A 16,046-nucleotide genomic window follows, 5' to 3' on the forward strand; every position below is an offset into this window, starting at 1 on the left:
CCCCGCCACTGTGTGTGTGTGCAGATGGAACTTCTCCTCTCCCTGCCACTGCTGTGTGTGTGCAGATGGAACTTCTCCACTCCCTACCACTGCTGCGTGTGTGCAGATGGAACTTCTCCACTCCCTACCACTGCTGCATGTGTGCAGATGGAACTTCTCCTCTCCCCGCCACTGTGTGTGTGTGCAGATGGAACTTCTCCTCTCCCCGCCACTGCTGTGTGTGTGCAGATGGAACTTCTCCACTCCCTACCACTGCTGCGTGTGTGCAGATGGAACTTCTCCACTCCCTACCACTGCTGCATGTGTGCAGATGGAACTTCTCCTCTCCCCGCCACTGCTGTGTGTGTGCAGATGGAACCTCACCTCTCTCCGCCACTGCTGTGTGTGTGCAGATGGAACCTCACCTCTCCCTACCACTGCTGTGTGTGAGCAGATGGAACTTCACCTCTCCCCACCACTGCTGTGTGTGTGCAGATGGAACCTCACCTCTCCCCGCCACTGTTGTGTGTGCAGATGGAACTTCACCTCTCCCCGCCACTGCTGTGTGTGTGCAGATGGAACTTCACCTCTCCCCGCCACTGTTGTGTGTGTGCAGATGGAACTTCTCCTCTCCCCGCCACTGTTGTGTGTGTGCAGATGGAACCTCATCTCTCCCCGCCACTGTTGTGTGTGAGCAGATGGAACCTCATCTCTCCTCGCGACTGTTGTGTGTGAGCAGATGGAACCTCATCTCTCCCCGCCACTGTTGTGTGTGTGCAGATGGAACTTCTCCTCTCCCCACCACTGCTGCGTGTGTGCAGATGGAACTGGCCCCCGATGCCCTGCCATACCTCAACACTGCCACCTCTGTGTACTCAGACATACTGAGCTGACCTCCTGTTTCTGCCTCCTTGCTTCCTTCAAAGCCATGATGCGTCCTCAGATCCTCCTGTCAGAACAACTCTCCCTTTCCTGTGTCCTCCTAGCAATCTCGGTCACACCCGAAGTACTTACCTCCTGCCTTGTATTATTGTTGATTGTCACACGCACAGTCTCCCCATCAGGCATTAACTCTGAGAGTGTAGGGAGAGAAGGCCATGGAGTTGAGAATATGATCAATTCCATGTAGTTTGCATGGATGACCACACAATTGCAGGTGATCCTTGTTTTGTCCTCTCCTTGGTATGGGTCAATCACAGTTCTAGTCTTCCTAAATCAGGAACTGGAGAACATAAGTTTTAGTAATATCAACTTTACCACAGGCACCCTCAGTGGCAAAGGAGTCTGGCAAGCTGATACCTGGTAACCAGGCACACTGAGCAAATCCAGGATCTGTTAGAAAGGGAAGGGTATAGGGGATGCCAGCCGGCAGCCTTTTGAAAAGTCATTCCGCTTCACACACCACCTCAGGGAGCCCAGTAAGGAAAGTGTTTTCATCCATCCATCTGGACTTAAGATTGATTTAGGCACAGGTTCCTCATCTTTCAAATGGGGATGAGAATCGTCCCTGGCTAATAGGGCAGCCCTGAGGATTACATGAGAGAGTGTGAACATGCTGAAGGCACTCAGAGTGCTCAGGAAGTGTGAGCTACTCCAGTGAACTGTGAACAGCCAAGATATTGAGGCCAGAAAGGCCATGTGATCAACTTATAGACCAGAGCATGGAAGAGGCTGCTGTGCTGTGTGTGAATCACAGTTGGCCTCCTACCACCATGAAGGCAAGGTACAGCGGCAGCCTTGTCACTGATCACTGCCTACCTCCTAGATCCCCTCAAGGACAAAGGACGCAGGCTCCAGTGTCTGAGTGTGAGTTGTCCAGAGCAGGCATTGTAATAAGACAATTCAGTAGTTCCACAGAGTCCCCTTTGCTGTGTCACAAATCCTGCCCAGCCCACCAGGCCGCCAGCTTATTCACAGGGCATTTTTGTCATGTGACAAAGATTTTTAGCCAGGCACATTTGGGAAATGCTGGTCCAGACACCATTGCTCTTCTTTCATTGGTGTCTGCACAAAGCAGTGAACATAAGGAAAAATGGGTTTCCTTGGAGTCCAGGTGAAAAAGCAGCAGAGATAAAAGGCAAAGAAATTCCCTCTGTGGTCAGCTTTAGACTGCTTCTGCCATAGACTACAGTGAGGAAGAACTGAACAGGGAATGCCTACAAAAGACAGCAGAACTGAGAGGCCAGGTGTAGGAGGCAGGGTATGCCCACTCCCAGGGGCAACCTGCTTGCCTCCTTCTGGAACTGCCTTTGCAAAATTATAACTAAGGAAACTATGACAGCAAAAGACATCAGACCTAACCAACTCCATCTTGCTTCTAACCTTGAAACTGTCCTTAGTCATTCCTGGGCATAGGCTCACCTAGCCTTGGGAAGGAATTTAGTTTATAATTTAAATAATAGCTCTTCTCAAAAGCTAAACTGTTCTTGAAAAATGAATGAAAGGCCACCAGACACCAAGTTAGAATAAGAGGTTCTGGAATTCTAAATATTACCTGCTATTATTCTGGAGGTCATAAGATTTGCAACTTCCCCAATTACTCTTACAGGTGACATCATTATTGTGAACCTAAGATCAGCCTTTTGAGATGTCCTTTCAGGTTTTTGCATTTCTAACAACTGGATGGCCCCACCTAAACCTGCCAACCAGATCTGTTTTTCCTACCCAGGAACTCAGCATAAGAGAACAGCTTCAACTCCCTATGACTTCATCTGCAAGCCAACTAATCAGCACTCCCAATTCACTGGCCCTCTATCCATGAAATTATCTTTAAAAACCCTGATCCCCAATTTATTTAATTTACCACTCAAATCAGGGAGACTTATTTGAGTAATAATAAAACTCTAGTCTCTCGCATAGCCGGCTCTGCATGAATTACTCTTTCTCTATTGTAATCCTGTTGTCTTGATAAATCGCTTTGTCTAGGCAGCCAGCAAGGTGAACCCCTTGGGCAGTTACACTTCCTTCTGCCCACCCTCCTCCCTTCCCTTCCTTCTTCCCCTCCTTTGTTCCACCACTCCTCTATCATTCCTTTCTCATCTCCATGTCTTTTCGTTCTGACTTTTTTTTTCTCCTTAGCGTGTATTTCCAGAGGGCTCATTGTACTCCAGGCACCATGCCAGGGGCAGGAATGAGAATGGTAACAGAAAAACACATAATCCCTGTCCTATAGGCAAGAAGATTTTGTGTGGAACAATATATATGGGGATGATAACATACATCCATCAGCCAGTGGAAATGAGCCCAGAGCAGACAACCTGTGGTCAAGTAACATGTGACTGATGTAGGGAGAGGGACCATGCTCCTGGAGGGTGGGTTGTATCTAAGTCAAAACTACCGAGAATAGGATGACTTTCTCCTTTATTTTGTCACAAGACAAAATAGAGCATCTCAACTCTGTAGTGCATGCTGGTTCATGTTCTCATCATGTGAAAGCCCTCCAAAAGGGGCTTCTTAGAATAATGTTTAGGGTCCTAACTCTCAACCCCACCTGACATTTCTTCTGATGCCCTAGCCTCACCGGTCTCCTGGGATGCAGCAAACCCATTCCCACCTGGGACCCCTTGTCTTTGTGTTATCCCTTCTTCCTCCTCACACACTGTTCCCTGGGCAGCCAGGCCCATGGCTGGTTCATGCTCAGTCCCCTTTTCAGTGCCATGCCCACACTGAAGAAATCACCAGCAACCTCCCCATTGATGTCCAGTTTAATTTCTTCATGGCATCTATGACTCCTTCACTTCATGGCACTGTCACTCTGAAAGTGTCTTTTTTATATTTCCTTGTTTGCCTCTTTCTTCTCTCTTTAAAGTAGACAGCACAGACTAATAGTGAAGAGCTTAGACTCTGCAACCAGACCACCTGGTTCTATATCCAGCTCTGCTACTTTCTAGCTATGGGGTCCTGGTAGGTTACTTTACCTCCCTGTGTAAGATGGGTATGTGACAGTAACTACATGATGGGCAGTTCTTCAGAGGGAGTGTGGATGCCTACATCGGTGCTAGGATAATGTGTGGCACACAGCAGGTTCCATGCAGCATTTGCTATTGGCTTCCCCATATTGCCCACTGAACCGTGTGTATGCAGGTTGACCTGGTCCATCTCTTTAACCTGTGCATCTGCAAAATGACTAGAGCATAGTAGGTGCACAATAAATGCCTGATGAATTATTCAACCAAACAGGGATCACCACCAATGACCAGTCTTTCAGATATATATGACAGTTTTGCCAGCCTGTCCTTTCCTGAGAAATTTATCATTTCATAATAATAAATTAATAAACACATTACTTAGTAAACATGCATAAAAGGTACTAAATGATTTGAAAGAAAACAAAATCATTCTAAAGGGGAAAAATATAAAGATAGACCTAATGTATAAGTGTTTTGGAGGAAGAATTTTCTGTCCTCAGTGAGCGTGGACGTAGCACTAGGTTGTCATTTCTTTGAGGGGAATGAATACTAGGGTTGCTCTCCAATCTTAAGGGTCTTGTTCTCCTAAATACAATGTTGAGGAACTTTAAACTTCATGAGAGAAAAGTTTATTTGAGAACCTGTGAAATTTTTTTCATTTAAGCATTTTATTTTGCATTTGCTATAATGTAGTAAATAAAATACTTAATGAGAAAATATATTGATATTTTGTATTAACCTGATTCCTGTTGACTCCTGTGGCTTCAACACATTTTGACATTTTACCTATTTGTGTATTGTTCCATGTGTAAATTTCATCTATTCCTTAACCCTGTCTCCCTTCATTCTGCCTAGCCCCTGGTGTGGAATGTAGGCAGGGAGTTATAACAATGGTAACTTCTAATAGTTACTGGACACTCACTGTATGCTGGGAACTCTGCCATGTTCCTTACATAGATTTACTAATTAAGCCTTATGAATGTCTCTGTAGTAGATACTATTACAATCCTGTTTTATAATGAGAAATTAAGGTTCAGAGAGGCGAAGTTACATGCCCAACATCACATAGCTATTAAGTGGCAGAGTAGAAATTTGAACACACTTCTTCAAACTCTAAAGCCTGTGCTATTCACCACTACCTTACTACCTTAGATGATTGCTTTGGACAAAGAGAACCAAAGAACAAAACTTTGTGGTTATCCTAAAGGGCCCTTGATGCCTCCAGATATGAAGCCTGGCCTTGGATTTGAAGGTTTCTCTTTTCAGCTCACTACTTGTTGCCCTGAACTGGTTTCCAAGGAAGCTTCCTAGGACAGTGCCAATATCTACTGCCCTAAGCTTGGACTTCTCACCCATCTATCACCCTTTATTGGCTTAAGAGTTGGTGAGAATTCTTAATGAGGTATTTATCCTATTATATCCTATTACAATGATATTTCACCAGCACCAGTATCTCAGAAAAGACACCCTTTTAAAAGTTCATGGCCCTTTGTTAATTAATTCAGAGATGTCATCTCCCTAAATGAAAATCCTCCTCTCTGGCTTGGAAATACTTTTACTATCTTTACTGCCATAAACTGGCATGTTCTTTAACTCTTTCCTGTAACATACTTATCTGAAAGAACTTTTACAACAAATCTGCACAACTAAAAAGAAGTAGGGGGAGGTGGCCATGGCCAAGATGGCCGACTAGAAGCAGCTAGTGTGTGTGGCTCTCAGGGAGAGGAACAGAAGGGGTGAGTACAGTACCTTCAACTAAACATCCAGGTACTCGCACTGGGACTAATCAAGGAAATAACATGGCCCGCGGAGAATGAAGAAAAGCAAGGCAGGATGATGGCCCACACGGGAGCAACACCAAGCCAAAGAAACAGGGAAGCTGTGAGTGAACACGTGAACCCAGGAACCCATGCTCTCCCATAGATCTTTGCAACTCTTGGGTTAGGAGATCCCCTCGTGAATCCCCTCCACTAGGGTCTTCAGAGCTACTTGGAGTCTTGGCAGAGCAGCCATCTGGTACATGTGGAGACCCAGGAGCTTTAGATACTTGGGCTCTCCAGGCCTCCCAGCAAAAGTAGCTGCAACTCCAACAAAGCAGGAGGTTAGGCCCCCGTAAATACCCCTAGGAAAGAGGCTGAACCCAGTGGACTGACCAGTGACTGTCTGCAAGCCTCACTTCCATGGCACCTCCCAGGATAAGACTCACTGGCTTGAAATTCTAGCCAGCCACCAGTGGCAGCTTTGCACCTCCCTAGGATGGAGCTCCCTATGGGAGGGATGGGCCACCATCTTTGCTGTTTGGGTGACTTAGCAGTTCCAGTTTTCAGGCTTTGGAGACTCCAAGCCAACCAGGACTGTAAGGGATCCCCAACACAGCACAGCTGTTCTGTGAAGATGTGGCCAGACTGCTCTTTTTGTTTGTCTGTTTTGAGATGGAGTCTTGCTCTGTCACTCAGGTTGGAATGCAGTGGTGCAATCTACTGCAGCCTTCACTTTCTAAGTTCATGCAATTCTAATGTCTTAGCCTCCCAACTACAGGTGCACACCACGACACCAAGCTAATATTTTTATTTTTGGTTAGAGACGGAGTTTCACCATGTTGGCTAGGCTGGTCTTGAACTCCTGACCTCAGGTGATTCACCTGCCTCAGACTCTCAAAGTGCGGGAATCACAGACATGAGCCACCACACCCAGCCCAGACTGCTTTTTAAAGTGGGTTCCCAATTTTTAACCTCCTCACTGGGTGGGACCTCCCAACCAGGGTCCCTAGCCACCTCTGCTGGTGCTCTCCAGCCAACAGAGATTTGAAACCTCCCTGGGACAGAGCTCCCAGAGGGAGGGGTGGGCCACCATCTTTACTGCTTGGGTGACTTAGTTACTCCAGCCTTCAGACTTTGGACAGTCCAAGGCAACCATAGGCTAAAGGGGACTCCCCAGCACAGCTGCTCTGTGAAGATGTGGCCAGACTGATTTTTTAAAGTGGGTCCCCAATCCTGTTCCTCATTACCAGGTAAAGCCTCACAACCAGGGTCTTCAGCTACCTCCTACATGTACTTTTGGGCCAGCAACAGGTCCCTAACTCCCTTTCATGTATGATGTACTTTTGCCTTCTGCCATGATTGTGAGGTCTCCCTAGCCTTGTGGAACTCTCAGTCCATTAGTCAATTAAACCTTTTTTTTATGTAAATTACCCAGTCTCGGGTATGTCTTCAGCACCATGAAAATGGAATAATACAATCAGCAATTAATAGCTTACAAACAAACAAACAGAAAAACCTAAGACCTGATGGATTCACAGCCAAATTCTACCAGATGTACAAGTAAGAGCTGGTACCATTCCTACTAAAACTATTTCAAAAAATTGAGGAGGAGGAACTCTTCACCAACTCATTCTATGAGGTCAGCATCATTCTGATACAAAATCTGGCAGAAACACAATAAAAGAAAAAAAACTTGAGGGCAATATCCTTGATGAACATTGATGCAAAAAAGAAAAGAAAAGAAAAAATCCTCAACAAAATACTTGCAAACTGAATCCAGTAGCACATCAAAAAGTGAATCCACTATGATCAAGTATGTTTCATCCCCTGGAAGCAAGGTTGGTTCAACATATACAAATCAATAAATGTGATTCATTATATAAACAGAGCTAAAGACAAAAACCACATGATTATCTCAATAGATACAGAAAAGAGGTTTTGATAAAATTCAACACCCCTTCACATTAAGAACTCTCAATAAACTAGATACTGAAGGAATATACCTTAAAATAATAAGAGCCATCTATGACAAACTCACAGTCAACATCATACCAAATAGGCCAAAGTTAGCAGCATTTCCCTTGCAAACCAGCAGAAGACAAAAATGTCCTTGCTCACCACTCCTATTCAACATAGTATTGGAAGTCATAGCCAATCAGGCAAGAGAAAGAAAGAAAGGGCATCCAAATAGGAAGAGAGGAAGTTATATGATGCCTATTTGCATATGACATGATTCTATATCAAGAAAACCACATAGTCTTGGCCCACAAGCTCCTTCAGTTGATAAACAACTTCAGCAAAATTTCAGAATACAAAATCAATGTATAAGAATCACTACCATTCCTACAGAACAACAACAGCCAAATCAAGAGTCAAATCAGAAAGGCAATCCTACTCACAATTGCCAAATAAATAAATAAAATACAGAAATACAGCTAAATAGGGAGGTGAAAGATCTCTAAAAGAAGAACTACAAACCACTGCTTAAAGAAATCAGAGATGACACAAATAAATGGAAAAACATTCCATGCTTATGAATAGGAAGAATCAATATCATTAAAATGGCCATACTGCCCAAAGCAATTTACAGATTCAACGCTATGTCTATTAAACTACCAATGACATTCTCTACAAAATTAGAAAAAAAGACTATTTTAAAATTTATATGGAACCAAGAAAGAGCCCAAATAGCCAAAGCAATTCTAAGCAAAACAAAGCTGGAGGTATCATCATACCCAACTTCAAAGTATACTACAAGGCTACAGTAACCAAAACAGCATGGTACTGTTTTGGTTTATATGTACAAAAAGAGACATATAAATCAATGGAACAGGATAGAGAACACCAAAATAAGACTGTACACCTACAATCCCCTGATCTTTGACAAAGCTGACAAAAACAAGCAATGGGGAAAATGATTCCCTACTCAACAAATGGTGCTAGGATAACTGACTGGCCATATTCAGAAGACTGAAGCTGGACTCCTTCCTTACACTGTATACAAAAATCAACTTACAATGGATTAAAGACTTAAATGTAAAAACCAAAACTATAAAATCCCTGGAAGAGAACCTAGGTAATACCATTCTAGACATAGGAATGGGCAAAGATTTTATGACAAAAATATTTAAAGCAATTTCAACAAAAGCAAAAATTGACACATGGAATCTAATTAAGAGCTGCTGCACAGCAAAAGAAACTATCAACAGAGTAAAAAGAGAATCTACAGAATGAGAGAAAATATTTGCAAACTATGCATCTGACAAAGATCTAATATCCAGCATATACAAGAAACTCAAACAAATTTATAAGCAAAAAATAACCCTATTAAAATGTGGGCAAAAAAACATGAATAGACACTTTTCAAAAGAAGACATACATGTGTCCAATAAGCATATGAAAAAAAATCTCAGTATCACTGATCATTAGAGAAATGAAAATTAAAATTACAACGAGATACTATTTCACACCAGTCAGAATGGCTATGAGTAAAAAGTTAAAAAATAACAGAAAAGAGAACCCTTGCACATTGTTGGTGAGAGTGTAAATTCCTTCAACCACTGTGGAAAGCAGTATGGCGATTCCTCAAAGAGCTAAAAGCAGAACTACCATTTGACCCAGCAATCCCATTACTGGATATATACCCAGAGGAATATAAATCATTCTACCATAGACAGATGCACACATACGTTCATTGAAGCACTATTCACAATAGTCAAGATGTGGAGTAGTTAACCTAAATGTCCATCAATAACAGATTGGGTAAGAAAATGTGGTCCATGTATGTCATGGGACACTATGCAGCCATAAAAAATAATTAGATCATGTTTTTTGCAGGAATATGGGTACTGGGCTTAATTCCTGGGTGATGAAATAATCTATACAACAAAACCCTTTGACATGAGTTTACCCATGCAACTAACCTTTACAGGCACCTCTGAACCTAAAAGTTAAAAAAAAAAAAAAAAGCAAACAAGGATAGAAATCATGCGTTTAAAAAAAGTCATAGGCTTTTAAACATAACACAAGTGTTATGGTTCCTCCTCTCTGAAGATAATCATTGTCATTATTTTCTTAGGGAAGAGTAACACGGATTTCCATGAAAGGAAATTAACAATTTCCAACCAGATGAACAATTTCTGTTCTTGAAGACAGAGCCTAGGAAGCAACACTCAGGTCCCTGTAGCTTGCTGCTAAGTTAACTGGGCACCATGGCTCCTTCCTGTAATCCCAACACTTGGGACGCTGAGATGGAAGGATTGCTTGAGCCCAAGAGTTCAAGACTAGCCTAGGTAATATAATGAGATCCCCCACCCCTATAAAGAATTTTTCAAATTAGCTGGGCTTGGTGGTACATGCCTGTAGTCCCAGCTACTTGGGAGGCTGAGTTAGGAGAATAGCTTGAGCCTAGGAGGAGAGCTTGCAGTGAGCTCTGATCAGACCACTGCTCTCCAGTCTGGGCAAGAGAGTGAGACCCTGTCTCAAAAAGCAAATAACAGCAACAACAATTAAAAAAACCCTTATTCCACAAAGAATTCACAAATGTAAAATGGGACCAGTAGTACTCAACTCTTAAGAATACAGCAAGAATTAAAGGAAGTAACGCATACAAAGCATTTAGAATATTATCTGGCAGATAGTAGGTGTTCAAAGTCACTTTCTATTCAGTAGGTCAGGAAGTTCTTGGAGGGAACTGGAGATACATTTGCCTTGTTTTAAAATCTGGTCAATAGAGAAAACTCATAGCTAGATTATATAGCCTTAATGGTATTTATGCAAGATTGCTGAGGTCCTAGAAACATCCTAAACCTCTGTTCATCCCTAAATAAGATTACCAGGAGCTCCTCCAAATGCTTCCTTCAAGATCCCCCAATGAAATGTTTCCAGACCTTCAGTGAACATTTACATTCAATTATAATTTTAAGATTTCCCTCTGCCATTGTGAGTTCCGAATCTGTCTGAATATTGCTAGCTCTCACAGATAATAATGGCCCTTATAGGGGCAGCATCAAAACATTTAACTGGCCAAACAAGGCAAAATTCTGTGGCATCTCTGCTCCAGAGGTCTGAGTAGGAGTGCATACTCTAAGTACGGCAGGGCAGTAAACATCCCTACGTCCTTGACATAGTGATTTAATATTGCTCTACTTCCGTACAAGCTGACTAAAACATAATTCACTGCCACCAAAACAGCTTGTACTTTTTCATTTCATTTTATTAAATTATTTATAAAGAGCTGTTTTAGCATGAAATAGAGAAAAGTTATGTTTCCATTTTCAGCCAATGAAGTTTATTCCAGTAGGACTCCACGGCCTCTTTAGGTCAGAAAAGGAAAGAAGAAGGAGGTAGATTTGGTTCTCAGGCGTTCGTCCCTTATTGGGGGTCAGACTTTGTGGCTGTCTTTAGAGTAGACCTGATGATGCAGCCAAATTCCTTATCCCACTTTCTCTCTTGGCACCCCTCTTTTCTCCTCTCTGCCTCTTGTATCGTACAGCAATTTGGATAAATATCCATTGCTAAATGCCTCCTAACATGTTGCTCCCAATGTGATTCTGTTGTCGATCTGGCTTTATCACCAACACCTGCAGAGGTGGCCAGTAATATCTCCAAGGTTTGTTTGTTTTTTCATAACTGCCTGGCAGAAGGATAGAGCCTGTGTGTGCACATTAGAGGTTTGGAAATGTATCTGAGAAACAAACATCCCAGGAAGTAATTAATACTTTAAACCCTGACCCAAGCTCAAAACAAATGTGTTACGACAGAGAAAGATGAGCCTCTGCCCCGCTGTACAGGGAGAGTAGCAGGACGCTAGTGTCCAGTGCCTGGGGTTTGTGACTCATGGCCAGAAGCTTTCAGTGTGTTGGTCTCGCCTTTCATTTTAGGTTGATTTCCCTCCAGGACACATCTGTTGAATGACATTGAAGGATGCTAAAGAAAAGACCTTGGATTCAGATCAACTCGTTCCAAACTAAGGCCAATGTGATGAGTTTCCTCTGGCAATGCGTTCCTCATAGATCTTAATCCAGTAGCTTAGGCATTTGGTATCCGCAACTTTCCATCGCCTTCAATCAATGATTCTTCATCTTTATCTGCCATGGTTCCTCTGTTGGGTGTGCCCCTTCTCAGGATGACTTTTTAAAATCACAGAATAACAGGATTTCAAAGGAAAATAATTATATTGAAATACTTTACCAAAGTATTATAAAGACATTTGATAGGGTAATAAATATGATTTTTTTCTTCAGTTTCCAAATGTAATACTTTAATTTTTAATTTTGAAATAGACTTAAAGAAAAGTGATGGAAATAATATAGAGTGCTTCACTATACTCTTCACCCAGTTTCTCCTGAGGTTAACAATTTCGATAACCATGGTGCATTTAGGGACTAGGAAGTTAACGTTGGGGCAGTACTATGAACAAAACTGTACACTTTATTTGGATTTCACCAGTTTCTCTACTGATGTTCTTTCTCTGTCCCAGAATGCAATCCAGGGTTCAATATTGCATGGTGGCTGCTATTCTCCTTAGTCTTTCATAACCTTGATACTTTTGAAGAATTCTGGTCTTAGAATGTCCTTCAATTTGGGTTATCTGGCATTTTTCTTATGATTAGGTTGTAGTTACACATTTTTTTGTTCCCTCCCAAGCAAACGTTTCCTTAAATAAAAAGGGGGCCAGGGGTCAGCTTAGACATTGTGTGTGTGTGTCTGTGTTTGTGTTCTTATGCACATGTGTAAGAGAGGAGACATTAGTTCTATTTCTGTTTAACAAATTACCGCAAATTCAGTGGCTTAAAATAAGAGCCACTTATGATTTCACAGCTTCCATGGGTCAGAAGTCCAGGCACAGCTTAGCTGAATCCTCCACTTATATCTGGAAAAACTGCAATCAAAGTGTCTGTCAAGATTGCCATTTGTAGGGTCTTCTTCTAAGGTTATTTAAATTGACTGAATTCAACTCCTTTTGCTTGTGGAACTCATAGCATATTTCATCTTCTTTAAGGCCAGCAAAAGCAGGTCTCCTGATTTCCTGTCTCTGACCTCTCACCTTGCTCTTAAGAGATCAACTGATGAGGTCTGGTTTATCCTGGATGATTTTCCTTTGATTAACCCAAAGTCAATTGATTAGTGACCTTAATTATATATTCAAAATTTCTTCCTTTGCCATATAACATATCTATTTGTAGGAGTAATATTTTACCATATTCACAGGTTCTGCCTACACTCAAGGTCAGGGAGATTATCCAGGGTGTTTACACCAGGAATCAGGAATATTGGAGGCCATCTTAGCATTCTGCCTACCATGGGAGAAGAGCAGAAAAAAAAAAACCCACAAAATTATTAACTGCCTAATAAAGATCATCATTGAGAATTTTATTTACTGCTTTGGAAAATGTGCAAGGAGAAACTTACTTGTAAATCCTGACCCATAGATGACTGGGAGAACCTTGAAAATAACTGTCAAGACAATGGGCTGATCCTTTCAATGAGACGAGAAAAAGAGCTGCAACTTCCACAGTACAGATGAAATAAGACACGTGAGGCCGGATCTCATCCTTATCATAGAGCTGGTGGCTTCCAAATTCCTAATAACCAGCCACAAAACCATATAGATCTGACTCTAATATGTTTTATTCAGGTTACTCTCTTTATCAGTAGCTCACATTTTCCTATTAATTGTATTTTCTTAATCTCTAGGAAACAAATTGCTCTAATTTATAAAATAATTAGAATCTAACTTGATTTAATCATTTCACAAATGTATACATATATCAAAACATCATATTGCATACTGTAAACATATACAACTTTTATTTGTCAACTATACCTTAATAAATCTGAGGAAAATTAAAAATTAATGAATGAATAAATTATTTTTTAAAAGAGTTGTTTCACTTGTTTTGGAATATTATAGTAAAATTTTGGGCCTTGTTATCTAGCCTTCATCAACAGATCACCTTCAACTGGAACAAAAACAGAGAAAAAAGAGTATAAGATGCTGTATTTTTTGAAAATTGGAGGGACATGTAAAAACTCATTCTCTTCCCTTCTAATAGAAATTTTGTAATTGTCAGTGACAGAGACCACATGGAGGGTCTTATTAAAATTTTAGTTAGCAGTTTTAACTATAGCTTTATAGAAAGAGGGATCCAGGATGAATATGGGAGACCATCACTTAGTTTTTTTCTAAAATGCTTTCTCTATTCAGATTACAGCAAATAGCCCAAAGCCAGATCACACTATGATTAAATCACTTTTCCAGTAGGAAGGTTACCCATGCCTAGTGATTCTCTAACTGGCATCTCAGTGCAAAGTTCTACTGTGCTCAGTGTTCCTGGTTCTGGGGGCTTTGCTGGAGCCAAGGAGACACGTTTTTAGGAAAAACAAAATCAGCTTGCTATACCATCTTTTGTATTTGTAATAACAAGCACATGCTCATTACGGCTCATTTATGAGTGAAAGAAAGGTTTGGAGAAAGACCACCTTCGTCCTGAGCACCATAACCATTTTGCTCATTCATTCAACACATACTTGGGGAGCATCTGTCCTGCCTATCTGTTGCCAGGCCTTGCCCTGGATGCTCAGATACAACAGTGAAGAGTCCCCTGTGGTTGGGTTGTAGCTAGGGTTTGGGTATCATGTGAGGTCAGCCAGGTCTGTCCCTTGTCAGGTCCAGGCCTTGGAGGTTCTTTTAGCCTGGTGGTGACACCAATGTGTACTGCATGTTCCTGTTGGTGTCCTCATTTTGGGCACAGCGTTCCAACAGGCTCAGGCCTCCTCCTCCCAGCTTCCTACCATGATGCTACCAGCTCACGTTTCCTCAGCATGCTTGCTTGTCACATCCAGGAAAGTGTTGGTTTCCATAGTAACAGTGATCATATATGCAGAAGATCTGGCTTTCTGACTTATTAGTAACTCTTTTTCCTTAACATGATCTATTACCACAGTCCCAGGAAAGTTTACATGCAATACCTAAGAAAATTTACTAACATGTTAACAAAAATTATCTGATTTAGTGATCATCCCTTTTTGCATTTATCTGTATTTGTTCAAATTTTATGCACTGATGATTTATTGCTTCTGTCATTAGACAAAAATTAAACTTGTCAAGCAGTCACATAAAAAGCATCAAATACAATGTGGTAATTCTCTGCAATTTTCTAAGGACATGTGCATTCAATTCAAGAGACTGGCATGGGCAGAGCAAATATGATTCTTTTATGACTCTATTTGCTCACAAAAGCTATACCGTATACCCTTCAAAACAAGGCAAATCATGTAATGATGAATGTAATGATCAATGGTTAATGTATAGATGTTATTTTATTTGTAAAACATGTGTTTGAGATTGGTGCTCAGTAACATTCTAGGCCCCTGGGGGGAAAAAAAGGAAAGAAACCAGAAGGCTTTCTTGGATTCCCTTGATTAATTTTTAAATTAACTTATCTTTACAGGAGAAAAATCTCTCTCCTTTCCTAAGATGTTGAGAATAAATTTGTTCATTTCTAGTTTTCTTTCTTCCAGCAAATGTAGCACAAAGTGAGAGAAGTAACCTCAAACTCTTAGAAATGACCAAGTCCAATGTACCTTCCATAACGACTGGTGTCATAAGGCACACCAGTGTACTAGAAACTTTCCTGTGTAGTGCCCAAAATTTTAAATCGTAATTATAGCAATGCCACTGATGGAAGGTTGAGCTGAATTGAGTTTTTGACAAGGTATGGAGTAGCATCAACCCAACACTAGAGAGAAATGAAGTTTTTACTAAAATACCACAACATGCTAACAGTTTGCTTGTGAATACAGACAAGAGTCTCTTGTGACAATAAAAAGTTCAACCCAGTACTAGAAGAAATGTGAAGAGAGTAATGTACAAACTGTGTCTAACTTTTATAGAGCTTTTGGGGTATTACTGTGCCAAAATGGTGAAAGTACTGAAATGATCACTGATGTATTCAAAGCTGTTTAGTCTTTTACTCTCTTCTGTGACTACCAAAAATTCTAGTTTTCAAAGTTTGCCATGAATACACGATTATACGTATATAACATGAACACACACACACAGCTTAAAAACCTTTGTATTGTAAAAATCCCTCTTCAACATGTGCTTAACTTTGTCCATTATTGGAAGCTCACTATCTTACATGGAAGCTCTCTCCACTTCGGAAAAAAAAGGCTAATTTTTATTTTATTTTATTTTTTTGTCAACAACCTTAAAGACTGAAAAAGTTAATTTTAAGTACGTTTTTCTTAAGTTGATGTGAAGTCCATCCCCCCACCATATCTACCCACTTGTCCTAGTTCTGACCTCAGGAATAAGAGTGGGTAAGTGGAATTCCTCTTCTGTAGGACAGACTCTGAAATATTTGAAGAGCAACATTGTGTTCTCCTTAAGTGT

This window comes from Aotus nancymaae, unplaced genomic scaffold (genome assembly GCF_030222135.1).
Source record: "Aotus nancymaae isolate 86718 unplaced genomic scaffold, 86718_ANA_hifiasm-v0.15.2.pri h1tg000001l, whole genome shotgun sequence".
NCBI classification, from domain to species: Eukaryota; Metazoa; Chordata; class Mammalia; order Primates; family Aotidae; genus Aotus; species Aotus nancymaae.